This window comes from Balaenoptera physalus, assembly GCF_965194825.1.
Source record: "Balaenoptera physalus genome assembly, chromosome: 17".
Lineage (NCBI taxonomy): Eukaryota > Metazoa > Chordata > Mammalia > Artiodactyla > Balaenopteridae > Balaenoptera > Balaenoptera physalus.
The window spans coordinates 6954781-6972296 of NC_138895.1; the positions used below are offsets into that span (position 1 = coordinate 6954781).

Genomic DNA, 17516 nt, shown 5'->3' on the forward strand with positions numbered 1-17516 from the left:
GATACACAGTTGATATTCCAACCTACACAGGAATTGACAGGGTCCACATTTCATAAACAATTCTTTAAGACATAGATCTATATGACAGTTTTCCAAAGCCCAAATTATTACCTACAGTTATAGAATGTCATAACCAAAACAAGCATTAGAATACATTTGGTGTGAAGGCCCAGATAAGTTAAGAACTTGCCAGGCTCTTTCAGTTATCCTCTCAATACCTCTAATTACTCCAAAATGAGTGTGGATTTCACTACACAACAAGCATTCTTTTCCTGACTAGATTCCTAGAGGCAGAAATGGCAGAGAAAAAGAGAAGTTCCAAACTGTCTTCTGACCTTCTCTATACATTTTGTAAATACTTATGTAAATTATTTGCCAATCTACCAGATCTCATCAAAACTTTTTGACGTGAAAATTTTATAATTGTTTTTCAAAATTAGGTCATTAAAGTCTTTCTAAACACCTCTTGGCCTCTTTAAATCTCTGAAAGAAGTTATGTTTTCAGTTTTCAAACCTACTTGACTACATATATTTTTATCTTAATGTTTATACTTTAAAAGTATGTTAAGTCCAATCAACCACATAACTATCATTATTATGATGTTACATGAGCTACACATCCCCAGATTTTATCATTCTGAGGAACTAGAATCAGACACTTTGGGATGGGAAGAATTCTGTGTCCCTCTCTCGGTGCCTCATTTCCCTCTCTGCTGGATTAGAGAATTCTGCAGCCTGACGCCACCTAAGGCGTCTGAGTTGGGAACAGTAGCTGTTCTTAGCTTAGGATCTTCCTAAATGAAGGAGCTATGTAAATGTCCGTTAACAATGGGATAATCCATATGGCTTATACATCAGTCTTCCTGTTGTCTCAGTCATTTCTGTGTGTTCTCTTGGAATTGTCCTGACTAAGTGCTTTACACATTTGAGGTTCCCAGGATTGAAGTTTAGGAGGAAGAAGCCAGAGAGGAAGGGAAAGATAGGGTATGAAATATATTCTAATCATTATAAATGAGCACACTTACACAGTTAAGAGTGTGTGTAATAAGTGTAATAAGTGTGTATGTGTAGACATATATACACACATACCAAGCTACTCTTGCACCTGCTGCTATGGAATCCCTGTTACATTAGGACAGGAAGTGTGAACTTCCCCAGGCTCTTCAATTTCTTAAGGACTCGCTTAATCCAGCAGATACAACCCGGAGTGCACACGCACTCACTTGTCAACTGCTGCGGGGGTGTCTCCTCCGACAGCGCTTCAAGGCGCGCAGGGTAGGGAGGGATTAGACAGCCAAAGTCCCCCACAGAGTGAGAGGCAGTGGGAGGCAGATCACCAACTAGCCGAGCAGACTAGATAACTTGGGGGAACAGGGCTAATATTTATTCATTTTTTTAACATGCGAGATTTGCAGTGTTCACTCATTCCATAAAACATGGCAGTGTGATGAGAGGTGAGTGGTGGTGGTGGTGATGGGGGCAGTGCCAGTTTAGACGAGTGTTTCCGAAAGGTGACATTTGAGCTGAGAAGTGAGCGTGAAGATCTGAGTCAAGAGTATCCCCAACAGCTCGAAGGTGACTAGGTGGGAGGCGAGTGACAGAAAACCGGGGTGACTGCAGCTCAGTTAGGGGCAGAAGAGTAGGAAGCAAGGCCAGCAATCTCAGAAGGGCCCTGAATGTCATGTTAAGAAACACGGAATTTTTCTTTCTCTTTTGTCTTAGGTGCAATGAGGAGTCACTGAAGGGTGGCCAAGCTAATGTCTGCTAAGATCACACTGACGCTTGTGTGGAGAATGTTTGATGGAGGGATGAGAGCTAGGAGAGGAGGCCAGCGAGGAAAGCCCTTCCATGATCCCAAGAGAAGACGGCGCTGCAGACCATGGTGGGAGCAGTGAAGAAGGAAGCTATGTGGGTAGATTCCAAATATGCTTTGGAGGCAATTCAGTCACGACTTGCTGCGCATAAACTGGATGTTTGGAGTGAGAGGAAAAGATGAACCAAGTTTTTAGGGTGAACACCTGGGGTGGACACTGATTCAGCTCATGTAACACATGCTCAGTGAAGCTCCCTCGCTCCAAACACACCTTCCCTGCTTCTCCCTGCCAGTAACCAATCGTTTCTCGAGATCCTATTCTAACTCTACCCCTACTAGGTAGCCTTCCTGGATTCCTCATGTCATTTTATAACTCTGCGATAGTAAGTGCCATGCTTTGAAATGCTGGATGACTTTACGTATGAAACTCATTTGTTTTACTAGACACTTGAGGGCAGGACCTGTTCCCATATCATTTTTGCATCCTCACCATCAACATGCGCAGCGTCTCACATATAGTCACTGGAACTGAAATGCCAGTGTCCTCAGGACAGTCCCAGTTTTAAGCCTAATCATTAGTAGTTAGGTGCTTTACTCTCAAATCCGTGCTGGTTTGAATGATAAATTATATGGTAATCCTACATATGGTAGATGCCCAATACTGCCTAATTATTCTAAGACTCAAGGCCTATGTATATGAATGCAACACAAAGAGGAAAAATTGGGGCTCAATTTTAGACTCTGCCAGAGTCCAAAAGAATGAATCTTCTGATAAAGAATCCAACCAAAAAGCAAAGACACTTAGTACTGCCGAAATGTGATCTCTGTCTGCCTACAAAGAGGAAGTGGAATGCAAAACGAGCTGCAGATATTCAAAGACCTTCGGGCCTCAAGCAGCTAGCTATTTTAGGTAAATGTGCATTTTTGGTATTGTAATTCTGCGATTTTCCATTGACATATGAAGTTGCAAAGATGGAAGAAGGGATTTCCAGATTGTACAGTATGTGTTAGAGTCGTTCTCACCTCTGTATTTTTAAACTAAGCAGCAATAGGAAGGGTTTGAAATGAAACTCCCTGATAACTGTCAACAGGATTACTGTCATAAACATTTGATCAAATATTCTCAAGGCAAAGGACCTATAACCAGGTTTATTCCTTGTCAAAACATTTGTTTGCTCTCTCGTGGACATAACCCTAATCACTTTCTCATCTCCTGCATTTTATGCCTGAGTGGCGTCTTCTTCACAACTTGGACCAAGAGCGCCTTGGGCAAGATTCTTCTTTCCTGGGTAGAGTGCAGCCCTGCATTCATGCAGGTGCTTATCCAATCAACTGTAATAAGAAGAATCCACGATTTTATGCATCATAAAGTTGTCATCGAGGGGCCTGAGGAAACCCTTTTGTGATCCACGATTCAGAGTTACATGCATTTGTCTCCCAGTAGATATTTGATATTTTCTCGTCAGTAATATATTTTTCTCAGTATTTTGATAGATTGTCCAGGGAGATTTAATTCCTAATTTCATCTTTTCTGGCCTCTGCAGGAAGCTGTATACTGTAGTCATTTTTTTTCTGTTTACTTTGCCTGTGTTTTTTGGAATAGTTTCACAGTTTTTCATTTCGTATCATAGGGTCGCTAGAGAATGGCGCGAGAACATGTGAGGACAGCTGAGCTCCTCCCCTTCCTTGCTGTACAGCACTTTACTGGCAAGAAGAACCCTGCAGATTCCACATGTGGAGGTGCCCCGTCCACAGCCACAGCCACAGCCCATGTCCCTCGGCCCTTTCCCCCTTAACACCAAAGCTTTCGATGGCAAGTCACATGAGAAGATTAACTCCAACTCTTCAAAGTAACCATGCTTTACAGCCTCAGAGAGTTAGAATCTATTATTTTTTCTTTCTTTTTTTTGTTTTTTTGAAGTATAGTTGAGGTACAATATTAAATAAGTTTCAGGTGTACAGTACAGTGATTCACAATTTTAATGGTTATATTCCATTTATAGTTATTATAAAATATTGGCTATAGAATCTATTATCTTTTTAATTTAAAAAAGCCAAAATTTTAAATGAATATGAATAATAAAGCATTACTTTGCAAATCATATCAGTAACATATAGTATAAAATTTAATTGGTTTACTAAAACCTCACATGAGAATTAAGGAAATCCCAATATTACGGTACGTTCAAAAGAAACAGATGTTTATCACCTGTTTATAATTTATTGTGTGAGAACCTATGATGATTGCCTTACTTGTACTATGTCATTTAATCTTCACAACAAGAGAAACACACTCTATTGTTGTCTGCATTTCACAAATGGGGAACCAGCTGAAGTCCCCTGTGCCAGGTCCTGCAGGTAGGAAGGGCCTATCTTCTTCATCACTGCATGAAAATGGAACTTTGAACTTAATGAGGCCATGTTTGGGATTCTCTGCCCTCAGACATCCCTGATTTCAGTACTCTTTCCATTGTACCAATGGAATGTGCTAGCATTCTAACTGTATCTTTTAAATTACCTTGTGCTCTAAGAAGTAGCTCTTTGTCATACCACATTTAAGGGACTGTTCTTCCATAGCTTATGCCCTCTAACACTGAGGTGCCACTTTGCTGTGCATGGACTATTCCAAATAGGCAAGGATGGTGTGTCCCTGCCCCACTGCTGTGGAGACTGGTTGTATGATGCATAAAAGTACTTAGTCTAAATAACCACCCTGGTAGATCCACCCTAGACCAGATCCTGCTTGGGAAACCCTGTGTAGGCAGTTGAGTGCCTGGGCTGACTCGCACTGTGAATCACTGTGAAGATCTCACTAAGTGCTGACATGTTCAAACCTTCCAGCTCCCCCTCCGAGATAACTACGTGTGGCGCTGGCATGCAGAGTAGGTTGCCAGCCAGTTTCTGGCCCCGCGAGGGGACCTCCAGAGCACCGCTCGCGGGAGCTGGGATGTCCCGCAGGCCGGGCGAGCAGCAGGGGGCACTGACGTGGAGAGCTCTGAAAGCCCCGTCCCGACCCCACCCGCCTTCATGGATTGAGCGTCCTTGTCCGCGCTCTGGGGTTGACGGGGGCGGAGGGGGGGCCCTTAGCTCACGGGGGGCATCTGAGCACACCGCTCCTTTGGGACTTTTGGGATGCTTTTGTGACCCTGGTCACGTTCATTTAGCATTGCTGCACAGGAATGAAGAGAACCTGGCTGAAGTTTATACACAATTGGCTGTCTATTTCTTTGGCTCTTATCAATTCCCTGTCATACAGAATATTCAAACTTTTATGAAGAGACAAATCAATATGAACATATCAGAAACAGTAGGAGGAGTTTAATAAAGAGAAGGAAACATTTCTAGCTAATTTCAGATCTGCTATCCTTGGCAAGCTGCCCAGAATTTTTACTTCTTTTATTTATAAAATAATTTAAATATCTTTGTACTTTTAAAAGTAAATTTTGTACGATGGAGAGGAAAGAACATCTTGAAGCTGGCTGATAGTGGATTCCTGGCAAGTGGCAGACACCCCAACTACTGGTCACACAGCAGAGCTCACAAGAACTTGTCTGTTAGCATAGCCTGCTACCACCTGAGGAGTTAACACTGCCTTCCTCACAGAGGAGTTAAGAATTTAAATTTCTGGATTTTTGGCAAAGAGCTAATATTTTTCATTAGCTGGAATGGTAATTTATTCAACATGATGACTAGAAAATGTACTTAAACTGTTAGGCACTAGAAATATTAATCTTGCATCTCACTTAATCCCCAAAACCACATGGTGCTGTAAATACTGTTGTCATACCATTTTTTTCCTTTTACAGAGAAGGAAACCAGAGTCAAAGAGATCCAGTGATTTGTCAAAGTCACCAGCTAGAATTCCAAGCCCACCCTTTTTTCATTGGACTGTAAGATCTCTCTTTTCCTCTGCTCACTCTCTGATTATATTATTTCAGCAAGGTAAATATAAAGTGAGTTTATACTGTTAGAAAAAAAGAGGACAGAATTGGGAATGTCGTCTGGCTGGCACAGCTGGTGTGAGCGGTGACGGCATCAAGTCCATCAGAAACCTCCACGGGGGGACGGGGAGAACCAGAGGCCCCATTAAGGCTCTCAGTACAGAGTCATCAAGCCCTCACCCTGTGAGAGGCACAGCCCCTGCCTCACCAGGAATGCAGAGTGACAAAGACCTCGGCCTGCCTGCTTCACCACCTCCAGGCTGCCAGCTGTGTAACCTGCCTCTGTCCACAGTCCCTCCTGGGTAAGGTAAGGATCACACCTGCCTCTCCTAGTGTGACTGTGGGGATTAAGGAGGAAACTGTGTAAAACACTTTGCCCAGGACCTGGCAAGAGCAGGTGTCCAGGGAATGTCAGCACGGTAGTTCTTGGAATGACCCAGGCAGGATGGACACTGGTAACTAGAAGAGGAACGACAGACAGTGTGAGGAAAACCCAGACAAGCGGCCGCGGGGCTTCCGAGCAGGGGGACAGCAGACAGCTGGCGTGAGGCACGCTGTCTGCCCGGCGCTGCTCGAGGGCTGCAGACGCCCGGACCCACTGAAGCCTCACAGCCAAGGCCAACGAGGCACGTGCACTCACTCGCGCACAAGCACACGCAGCCAGTGACGGCCGGGCAGGGGCCGAGGCCGGGCTGCCCCGTGCCCTGAGCCAGCTGGCGCTCCCAGCACCCACACCGCTTCTCCAGACCCTGAGGCTGGTTTCTGCAGGAGTGGCCCGTATCTGGGAATTTGAACTTACAGAGTCTCACATTTTCCAGGTTTCACATATGTGACCCTCATCAGCTCCTGGATTCTAACACTTACTGCGTGTAACACCTAGTGGGTCGGAGGCACAGTGAAGACACTCCGGAAACACGTGAAGATGAGGGTGAAAAGCCAGCGCGAAGCACCGCTGCAGGGAAGGCAGCGTCTGCTGTGTGCTGGGAAACACGGGCTAAGCCCCATGCGCTGCCATAAGCAGACATAAGGCTGCTTTGGGGAAAGCAAGAACCACCACAGAAACAAGAAAATAGCCCAGGTAACACAGTAGCTGTTGACCAAAGGTCCCAATCTGCATCTTCCTGGTGGGGGGAATGGCCATTGCCAGCCACTGGTACTCTCATGATGGGATAAGAAGCCCCGACACACACACACACAATCAATACCTAAATGTGTAACTGCATATATTTATGTAGAAGGAGAGACAGAGGTACATATATAGATGCGAACAGCTTACTTTTATTCCATGTGAATATAGTTACATGGTTGAGCCTGACTCATCTCCTCATCCCGGTAATTGTTCAAGCACTGTAAGGTATGTGTACCACACATTTTAAAGCATTTTCTTTAAAGTATTTTAAAGAAAATGCTTTAAAATGCTAATAGCTTTATTTGTCTTTTGATAGTCTTAATAATATAATGGTTTTAGCAACAGCCTTTATGAATCTATCATCTTAATTAAAGAGGGACTTTATTTTTCATCCAGATCATTTTCAAGTTTCATAATGTATGAAGGACTGGTCCTATCTTGATTTGGTAAGCCATTATTTACGTCTGCTGATTAGCAGAAAATGTGATTAACTATGCATTGCATATAAAAATATGAAAAATGTTAATAGTGTAATATGTTTTGGGGCTTGAATAATATTTTATTAAAGACAATAAAGATTTTGATTAAAAACCCCCCAAATCCCTTAAATGTTAATGATACTTTTCAAATGTAACAAATCTTGAGAAAGTTTTTTGCCTATCCTGAATTATAAAAAGGAGTTGAATCCTCCTTCTGTCAAACAGTACTTAGATTTCCCTGGGGAATTTTTATACTCCCTTAAATTCAGAGAAGCTCAACCTATCAATTTTGTTATTATATATCTATCAAAATGCTAAATATATTTATTAGGTGGAGGAAAAAAAAGACCTGTTCTCTGGATTACTATGGCATTTGTGATATTTTAAACGAGCGAGAAAAGGAAAGTTGAATCGAATATTTTAACGACTGCCCCACATGGTTAAAGACTCTGCAGCACATCACACCTTTTCTCCAATGGAGCGTGTGTTGCTTCTGGCAGAGAAATGTATATGAACGACTGATCTAAAAAGACAAATATTATGTTCCTGTAGGTACTGTTTGTCCACATAAGAGAACTCAGAACTTTCAAACTGGAAAAAACTGAAATGGAAAAAAAAACAAAACCTGCTCTTACAATGTTTCCATATGCTCTAGATAAGAACAGTTAATGAATAATGAAGGAAGCGGTGTCTTGGAGTGAGACTGGTTCATTGTTCTCCTGAAAAGCATTTTAGACTAATTCTCCTATGACTCCATGACTAAATGGATTTATAATGCACCACTTTAATGTTAATAATCTACTCGCCCAAATCAAGCAAACAGCAAGACAAAGATTGAATCATTTTGTGATTAAAAAAAAAAAATCAACACTGGTCATATGAGCCAATCTTTAACAAACATTAATTCTCCACATTGTTCCTTCTGCCCCCAAGATTTTGGGGGACTAGGCAGAAATATGTTCCTTTAGATGTCTTGTAATTTTGCTGATAATTTTTCTCCATAAAAATAGCTCTACTCAGAAAATGAAACTGTTCATCTAAAAAAGATCAACTATACATTATAATTAATTATCAGATATATCAATTTAATAGTGGTATGGGTTAGGAATGATTAGTAGTGAGTTGATTAAGTGTTAAGACTACAAAATAGATTTAAGTTTAGGGCTCAAATTCATTTAGCTAAATTGAAAGTATTATAGCAGTCTCGGTGCATTTAGACTCCACAACACATGATATTACAGTTTTTTAAAAGCTAGAATATTTGTGTTATTTTAGAAGACTACACAACTTAGAAGTGTCAGCAAAAAAAAAAAAAAAGCAATAATGATCCTGTACTTGTCTGGGGAAAATTTTAAGGGTTCCACTGGGGACAAAGGAATTCATTTATTGGATCAGAAATAGTTATCAAGGTCCTACTATGCGCCAAGCACTACTTATAATATCGTTATTAATGATTTCCACATGGAAGTCTGGACAGTGAAACCAAGTGAGCTCTCAGGGTGTCTAGGTCCTCTTTTCTGCAAAGAGCTTGCCAGGCAGAGGGAGAGGCAGCAGAACTTTTCCCCTCCGCCGGGGGTGGGGTGTGGGGCACGGCCTGAGTGCTAAGCGAAGGGCCAGGGAGGGAAGGCGAGAGCCGGAAGGACACGCGTGCCGCGCTCAGCTCAGGGCCTGACTTACGGTCCAGGCTTGATCCATGAAGTGCTGTCATTCTTACTTAGGGTAGAGGGGTGAGGGTGGAACACTCCTCGGACCTGAAATTAGGAGGAGACGCAGACAACGCTCGTGGACGGGGGAAGGGCCGGGCGGGAGGGCCGCACCCAGGAAGCACACATCCCACGGAGCCTTCAGGTACACGATTTCTCTCCTGAACGGGCTTCCGTTCTCACTTGCTGTTTATTCTTCTCACTCCCACCTCTTTTTCATCTAGGCTCTGTGTCGCTTTTCCCCAATTCCCCCTCAACACTTTAGGAAATATTTTATTAACAACTGGAGGGTGCAGCTAGTGACTGAAACTTCATTGCCAGGACCTGGGGAGTCTTGCTTATGGGCCTACTTAGCACCTATTTGTCCAAGGACAATTAGGAGCACATAACTATATTTTTCTTCCTTCTCTTTGTTTGCCAAATGCTATTTAAATAATGGATACCCAGCCAGAAAAAAAAGATGCCTTGAAGAGTAACACCATGATGTCCTTCCCAGATGTTTGCCTTTAGGATGAGAAATGAGTTACACAGAAACAAGATGGGGAATTGCTGGCTAGATACCAATACAGTAAGGGACACATGCTGTGCGAGTGATCGATGGTTCAAAAATCAAATAGGTCAGCAATCGATGACGCTATTAAAGAGACTACCATAAAATGTCCATGTGGGGACACAGAAGTATTTGAAAAATTCAGAAATTAATCTGCAACCTCAGGCAATGTCTGGAGCTCTGCCTCCCATTGTGGTCGGCATTCCTTAAAATCACAAATTAAAAAAAAAAAAAAAAAGAAGTTAATTTGATGTAAAAGTTGAAAAATATGATCTCTGAGGAAAGGTTAAAGGAATTGGGGTTATTTGGGCCAGGTAAAACACAACTGCAGGACTGACTTAATAATGTCAAAATACTTGAAATCAACTGTTCTTCAAGCATTCAGATGTCTGAAGCAGACACAGTAGAGTGAAAGTGCAGTAAGATACTTGAGTTTAACTTTAATAAGGAACTTCCTGGAAGGAATCTAAATCTCTTACTGCAATTTAACTTAACATTACAAGGTTAATGAAACACAAACAGACTACCAAGGAAAGTTGTGGAATCTTGGCTCTTAGATAGAAAACTACGTATCTTAACTGGTTTAGGTTTACTTCTGTCTGGAATTAAGAGACTGGACTGAAAAACTCCCCAAGTTTGCTTACAGTATATTATATAACTGGTCTTATAGCTTTTTAATTTCTTCCGCACATGGGTGAGGCACTGATCCACATGAACACTAGGGGTGAAGAAAAAGTACAGCAAGCCCTATATACAAAGTGAATCTTGAGTTTTTGTACTTGGCATAAGAAAGGAAAAGTGTTATTTTTAAATTGACTCCTTCCCTGAACACTATTCAGAAGAGCTCTAGTTTGAAACACTAGCACTAAAAGATAGTCCCAAACCATTAGCATACTGAGTCCAGTGAACTACTTATCAATACTACATTCAAAGTAGTCTGTTTTGAGCAAAGAAAGGGCTTAAGTAGAGCTTAACAACTAACCACCACCAACGCTTATTTTTAGCCTTATTAGGAAATCTGACATTAAAAAAAAAAACCCAAACCACACACTTTTATTATATATGGTAAAAAATAAGAACAAAAAACCAGCCCATTTTTTCACAGTATTACAGTGGTTTAATACATTGCTCTCAACTGCTGCAATATTCAAAAAAGGATAATTTGTGAAAAAAATGGCTGTAACTGCTAAACATTTAATGAATTATGGTATAATTCTAATTAATTATTCTTTGTCTTTTTTCTTCTGTCAAAGTGGGCAAAATCATTTCTTTTTATTGCTTTTCTCCCCCTATTTTTTTAAAGAAAGAAACAAACCCGGGTGACATCTATTCCATTTGAAGCTAATGCTTCCATTATTTCATATCTGAATGGGGCTGACATCATCAGCTCCTTCGTGTCCCAAAAGATACTTCGCTCTAGTCCACTGTTACAGACTTTATGCATTACATGAAATAAGATATCTCCAGATTTTGAAAATATTTATTTTAAAAACAGCAATCAAATTGTGTGTAATCACATTTTCTGCCTGGCTTTGAAAGCTACATTATTCAATATGCCAGTGGTCCTTTCCATCATGGCGACATATTAGCAATTCATGCTGCTCTAATACATCTGACTTCCTTGATGTACAGCACTCCCTACAGACCCAGAGAAACACTCCTGCTTCAGTTCCGTGTGTCCTGCGCAGTACCTACCGAAGTGATGGTTGTCAAAACAGTTGTACAGTGGCCTTTGAATGCCAAGTGTGCCATGACTGAAAGCTTCAAACGACAATAAATCTGAGTATATACATTATGCTTGCTTTTGTTGCCTGGAAAAACTAAGGCATTCGGGAAATAAACCCCCCAATTTTATTGCCTTTTAACATCTTTTTCCATTTTAAACTCCGGAACTGGAAATTTGAAGCATTCAAAGAAATTGAAATCTCCTTTGTTGCTTTTTTCATTGTAAATTTTCTATACTGTGTCATTAGGAACCACACTCTACAAAAAGCCCAGGTTCTAAATGAATCCTTTCTGTGAGGCCATTCTAAAACTTTGCATGGTTTTTCTTTGTATGAAAGAGCTTCTGTTGCCTGCACAAAGAACAAGCGATCGCCACATATATCGGCCAGGCAGGAGCCTTGGATGACTTTATACAAGGTTGCATTTTGCCTTTTACCAGTCCATGGTGAAACCCAGCAGTGAATGTGCCAGGGTGGAGAGAAAAAGAAGAGGCTCTTGATTTCAGTTTGTACGAATCAAAAGATTTTTCTTAAACCATGAATACTTAATATGGACATTTTCTTATTTTACCCTTCTCCCAGAATAGCTCTGTAGTTTCTTTTTAACAACATGAAAACAACATCACTTTCTTCTTAATGGCAGAATAATATTTTCCACTCAAAAGAAATGTTCTGTCCAATAGGTTCAAATATCTTAATAACCGATTAGGTTTTGGGGTGGGGGGACAGGTAAAACACTGAGAATCTAATCCAAGTGATGGTGGGAAAAATGACTAAGTAACTAAAGTGACAAGTTGAGTGAGTCGTGACTCTGGGATCATAGTTGTGTGGTCGATAGAGAATGAATCATAGGAAAATGCCAGCCCTGGAAAGGACCTCAGAGATCAACTAGTCTTGTGGTTTTCCGTCTTCTTTGGGGGCAGAACCCTATGTTCAAGGGAATTTTTACAAGAAATGTGAACAAGTGAGATGAATAAGAGCAACACCCTTCTGGCTGGTTCCTGGCTTCCCCTGGCTCCGCCTGATCTAGTCCAACCCCACTGGTTACAGACAGGGTGCAGCGAATTGCCCGTGGTTAACAAACTTATCCCAGGCAGGGCCTGGCCTTCCACACTCTCATTCCAGTGCTCTTCTAACCAGATTCCACTCTTGGAAAAGCACAGGCGGTCGATTATCCACTATCAAAATAACTCAGGAATTTTGAGAAAAATGGAACTCTTGCATATTGGGTCATGAGTGGCTGTTTAACTTGGACCTAGAGAATCAGAACTAGTTGGCACTTGTTCAACAGTATATACTAATAGAAATTCTACACTGTTTTATAGCCTGGTCTTGGAAAATATGTACTTTAAGACAATGGAATCTTTTTTCAAGTGCCAGAAATCTTACTTTTTGCAGGAGTCCTGACTGACTACTAACACATAAAATGGCACAGGCAAGAATATACAGAAAGGAAGCGGTGGGAAATTTGGGAAGGAAAAACTGTCACCCTATGTATGTTTCACCCCTGTATATGTTTATGGCAAGTTTCAGAAGGCAATCTAGATTTTCTACCCTGGTGACCTTTTTATCAGAAAGGGATTCCCACTGAATATATCTAGCACCTACTGTGTGACAGGCACTACTTTACAGATATTAACTACGTTAATGCTACAACAGTATGGGATTAAGTGTCTTATTATACCTATTTTAGAGGTAAGGAAACTGAGGCACAAAAAGGTTATGTAAGTTGCTCAATGTCATGCAGCTGGTATAGGTCTGTGCCAGGATTTGAACTGTGGTAGTTGTGGTCCAAAGATGTCAGTTTTAATCAAAATGATGTATAAGGACACTCAGTAGAAGGTAAAGACTTCTTTGGTGACTAGCAAGCTTATTGCCTTTTATTTTTTTTTTTTGGACAGATGTGAAGAAGATTAAGGATTTAAGTATAAATAGCTCTTTTGGAAGATCTTCTCTCGTGCCTTTTAACTTCTCCGAAGGAGTTATACATATACAGTCTTGCTTTTCATATTTTATTTAGCAAACTTATATAATAATGCTTCCTATGTGCCAACCAACGGTCTAAGCAATTCTTAAATATTCATTTCACTCCATGAGGTAAGGATGACCATTATCCTCGTTTATCAGGTAAGGAAGCTGGGGTATTCACTGGTTGAGCCACTGAGCAAGTCTCTTAAGTACCCTGAATCTCCATTTTTCATTTGCAATATTGGGATAATAATACTCACTCAGATATTGATTTCTAATTGCGGACTAAATTTTTTTACATCTAATATATTAGAAATTTGTTCGTAATGTTTATAATCAGTAAAACTGTATCACTTATGTTGCCAGTGGGGATAAGAAACAGGCAGATGTAAGAAAATTTAAATTTAAAATAAATTTTCAGAAAAGATTATATATTATACAAAACAGCAACATATATAACATATAATAAGGAATGTATGTTAAACATTACAATAACCTCTAAAATATACACAATATCTAAATGAGAATTAAAATACGTTCACCTCTTTGATCCATTCAGATTCTAAAGCTCCATCACGTGAAAACACTAACCCAAAGATCTGAGCACCCTCCTGACAGCAAAAGGCTCAGCTTCGGTAGCGCTGAAGAGCTTCTGGAAAATAAAACTGACGACAGCCGATCCTATACATAAATCTACCTAGGCGGGCTTACACGTACAAGATTTTAAAATCTACGGCAAGTTCATTATTTAGAATCCACAAGTGTTAGCTTTTATTAGTTGTTCCCAAACTGTAGGTGACCTTGAAAGGAGTTATCAGAAAGAGCCCTGTAATTTCCAGCTGGGAAGCTTTTACTTCCTGATTCTGTAGCCATTATTTCCTCGTCTGTATGAACATTGATAACCTAAATTGTGCACTATTCCATTTCATACATATATAATATATAAATATAGGGGCTTCCCTGGTGGCTCAGTGGTTAAGAATCCGCCTGTCAATGCAGGGGACACGGGTTCGAGCCCTGGTCCGGGAAGATCCCACATGCCGCGGAGCAACTAAGCCCACGCGCCACAACTACTGAAGCCCGCGTGCCTAGAGCCCGTGCTCCGCAACAAGAGAAGCCACCGCAATGAGAAGCCCGCGCACCGCAACGAAGAGTAGCCCCCGCTCGCCGCAACTAGAGAAAAGCCCGTGCACAGCAAGGAAGACCCAACGCAGCCAGAAGTAATAAATAAATAAAAAATAAATAAATTTATTTAAAAATATATATATATGTCAACAACTGATAAACCAATTAATCATCTGGTTAAATTTTGTGATCACATTATACACGAGCAAAGTTGCTGGGAAAGAGTTTTGGTCAGTTTTTACAAAGACACATGAAAAAAGTACCTTACAGACCTAAAGTTACTTCAAAGAGAATAATCCTTAGCCCTTTTTAAATATAAAATATGGCAATATGAAGGGTTGTTCATCTTTAGATCCACTGATTTGGGAATGATGTGCAAACAACTTAAGAGCTCATATTTCTGTTCTCACTGTCACCACCCTGTGTGTCTCCACACTCCTTGCCTGAGTTACAACAACAGAGGGCTCCTCAGACTTTACACAACTCCAGTTTCTTGCCACTGCGATCGCTCCAGAGAGATGCCAGAAGGATTTTCCTATGACACTGGTTTCATAATGCTTTTGCCTTGAGTGAAAACAGCCAATGGTTTCTTAGACTCCATCATATCAAGCCCACAGTCCTTAGAGTGATTTTTGAAACCTTTTGTCAAATGTCCTAACTTAAAATATCCAACCTGCTTTTCAAATGCTCTCTCTCCTAGATGCCTTTTCTTTCCTTTCTGTTTGTCTAAATCGAAACCATCTTTCAAGACCTGACTGCCGTCCTACCTTTTCCACTAAGTTTTATAAATTACCCAAACCAGATGACTATAATCTCTTCCAACCAGGATTCCTACTGGGTTTACGGCCAGTAAAATTGTGTTTAGCCCTTCTCCTGTCTCTAATTGCTTGATGTTTCACTCAAACTGTTTCATACTTAGTTACGTTTTTTCTGTAGTTTACAAGCTCCTGAAGGACAGTGACCATATTTTATCAATCATTTGAGCCCTTTCAAACATTTAGAGCACAGAAGGCATTTAAAATGTACACACTGATGAGTGGCATTCTAAACACATGATAGCTCAAAATAAGATAGGAGATGCCCCTTGTTTCGCAAAGGAATTAGTAGACTCCAGTAAAGTCGGCCTTTCCAACTTTATTAGATTTCTATTGCAACTTTGCAGTATTATCAAACTCTGGCTCTTGCAATCCAGTCAGAGATCCAAGCCTTGAAAAAGGACTCTTAAAACAAATTTCATCTCCAAATCTACTTTCTTCAAGACCACACTGGCTTAAAAAATGGGTTTCCTGTAGATTTAATGTTAAATCAACATAATTAACTGGACCTATGCTGTCCAGGATAGTAGCCACTAGGTACATGTTGCTATCTTAAATGTAATTAAAACATAATAAAATAAAAATCAGTCCTTCAGTCACGCTAGCCACATTTAAAGTGTTCAATAGCCAATGACTATTGCTACTGGACAGCATGCATAACAGAAAAGCCATCATCACAGAGAGTTCTATTGGACAGTGCTGAAGCCTATCCAAAGTCTCGCCAAAACTTAATTTGTTGGAGCAGCTTTTTACTTACAGCATAAAATGCTAGGACCAGTACTGTGAGAGGCAAACTAGATGTCCACCCCAGAATACTGTTTGGAGGTACTGGGAAGTCTCACCATTCTATGAAAAACCCGGATAGACTCACCTTGCCAAGAACTGGAATGGCAAACTAGAGCTTCACTCGCTTAGTTTAGGCTGAACAGGGACCCTCTGCCTTGTAAAGTGTGAAAAGTTCCAAGGGAAATACCATGTTGATGGGAAAATACTGAAGTCCGGTTTCTGACAGTGGGTTGGGTGGAGAGGAGCATAAAGAATTAGGATGAGCAGAGGCTCCTGACAAGGAAAGAGGGAAGCGTAGTAGAGGAAGGGCCTAGAAAGTGTGCTACACAGCCGCGGCTAGATCCAGTCCTGAGCACATCATCTGAGGGTGGAGTGACTTAGCAAGGGCGGCAAAACTGGGAAAATTCCAGATGCATGTATACTGAGGTTGCACAAGCATCTCTTAAAGAGTGAATGGTGAATTGGGAGGGTCCTGGAATGCTAAGAAGGCAAATTATATAAAAGAAAAAGGGTTTTGAGACGAAAACTATATAACTGAGTATCTCATTATCCTCCTATGGCCCAACTTCATTAGCACATGAGGAAGAAGCATAGAGGACAAAACTGGTATTTTATGTGCTGTGTTTGTCCTTCCTCTCCTCAGTGAACAGGGAAGTCTATAAAGCATGACATGGATGCCTTATTGGCTCATGAACTGGGTCTGAAGGCTTAGCCCCAAAGAGGAATAGGCACGTGATTTTTCAAGGTCACTACTTTGAAGTACAACATTAATCAGATTTACACACTTAGCATGTCTTCTAAAAAATCCACCTTCCATTTTAGGAAGTCACGGTTAATACTCTCAGGATAAATCTATACAGGTGGAGTATCATCTACAACCCGGGACAACAGTGTCGAGTGTTTTGCTCCTGCTGGTGCTGGGAACAAGCCCTCCCCTCTTGTCCACCCAGCTAGCTGCCACTTCTGAGGAGGATTCTATACCCTACCATGGCCTGTGACATTAGGCTCAGGGCTTCATTCCCCCAAAACTACTGTGGGATCGCTTTCCACTCTCCTTTTTCCCCCCTTTATGTTCACGATTAACAGAAAAACCTTCTTGTGAAGTCACTCAAGTTAGAGATACATCACCAAATGATTTAGGTAAGTGATAACATGAAACGCTTTCCCATCAGAAGCAATCTAAGATGAGCAAGTTAATCGAGTTGTTCATCGCGAATGTGACAGAACTGTTCAGTGACTTACAAACATGACAGCAGAGACGGTTGGACTGTTAAGTGACTGAACAACGCAAACCAAAGAACGCTCATTAGAAGTCACTGTTAACCTGAGAGAGTGTTTCATTACATGGCAGAAAGCTCTGCCCTTGGCCATATACTACTGACAATATTCTCTACTTCTTGTGATATAGACAGAGAAATTATTAAGGTTTTAGATGACATAAAAATCACAAGGAAAGATTTTATGATGTCAGTATTTCTCAAGC

General features: G+C 41.0%; 1 protein-coding gene across 3 annotated transcripts in view; it reads right to left on the reverse strand.

Moving 5' to 3' along the window:
* TOX (thymocyte selection associated high mobility group box) overlaps window positions 1–17516 on the reverse strand; it is a 297713-nt gene that overhangs the window by 115296 nt on the left and 164901 nt on the right. The gene's annotated exons all lie outside the window — the stretch shown is intronic.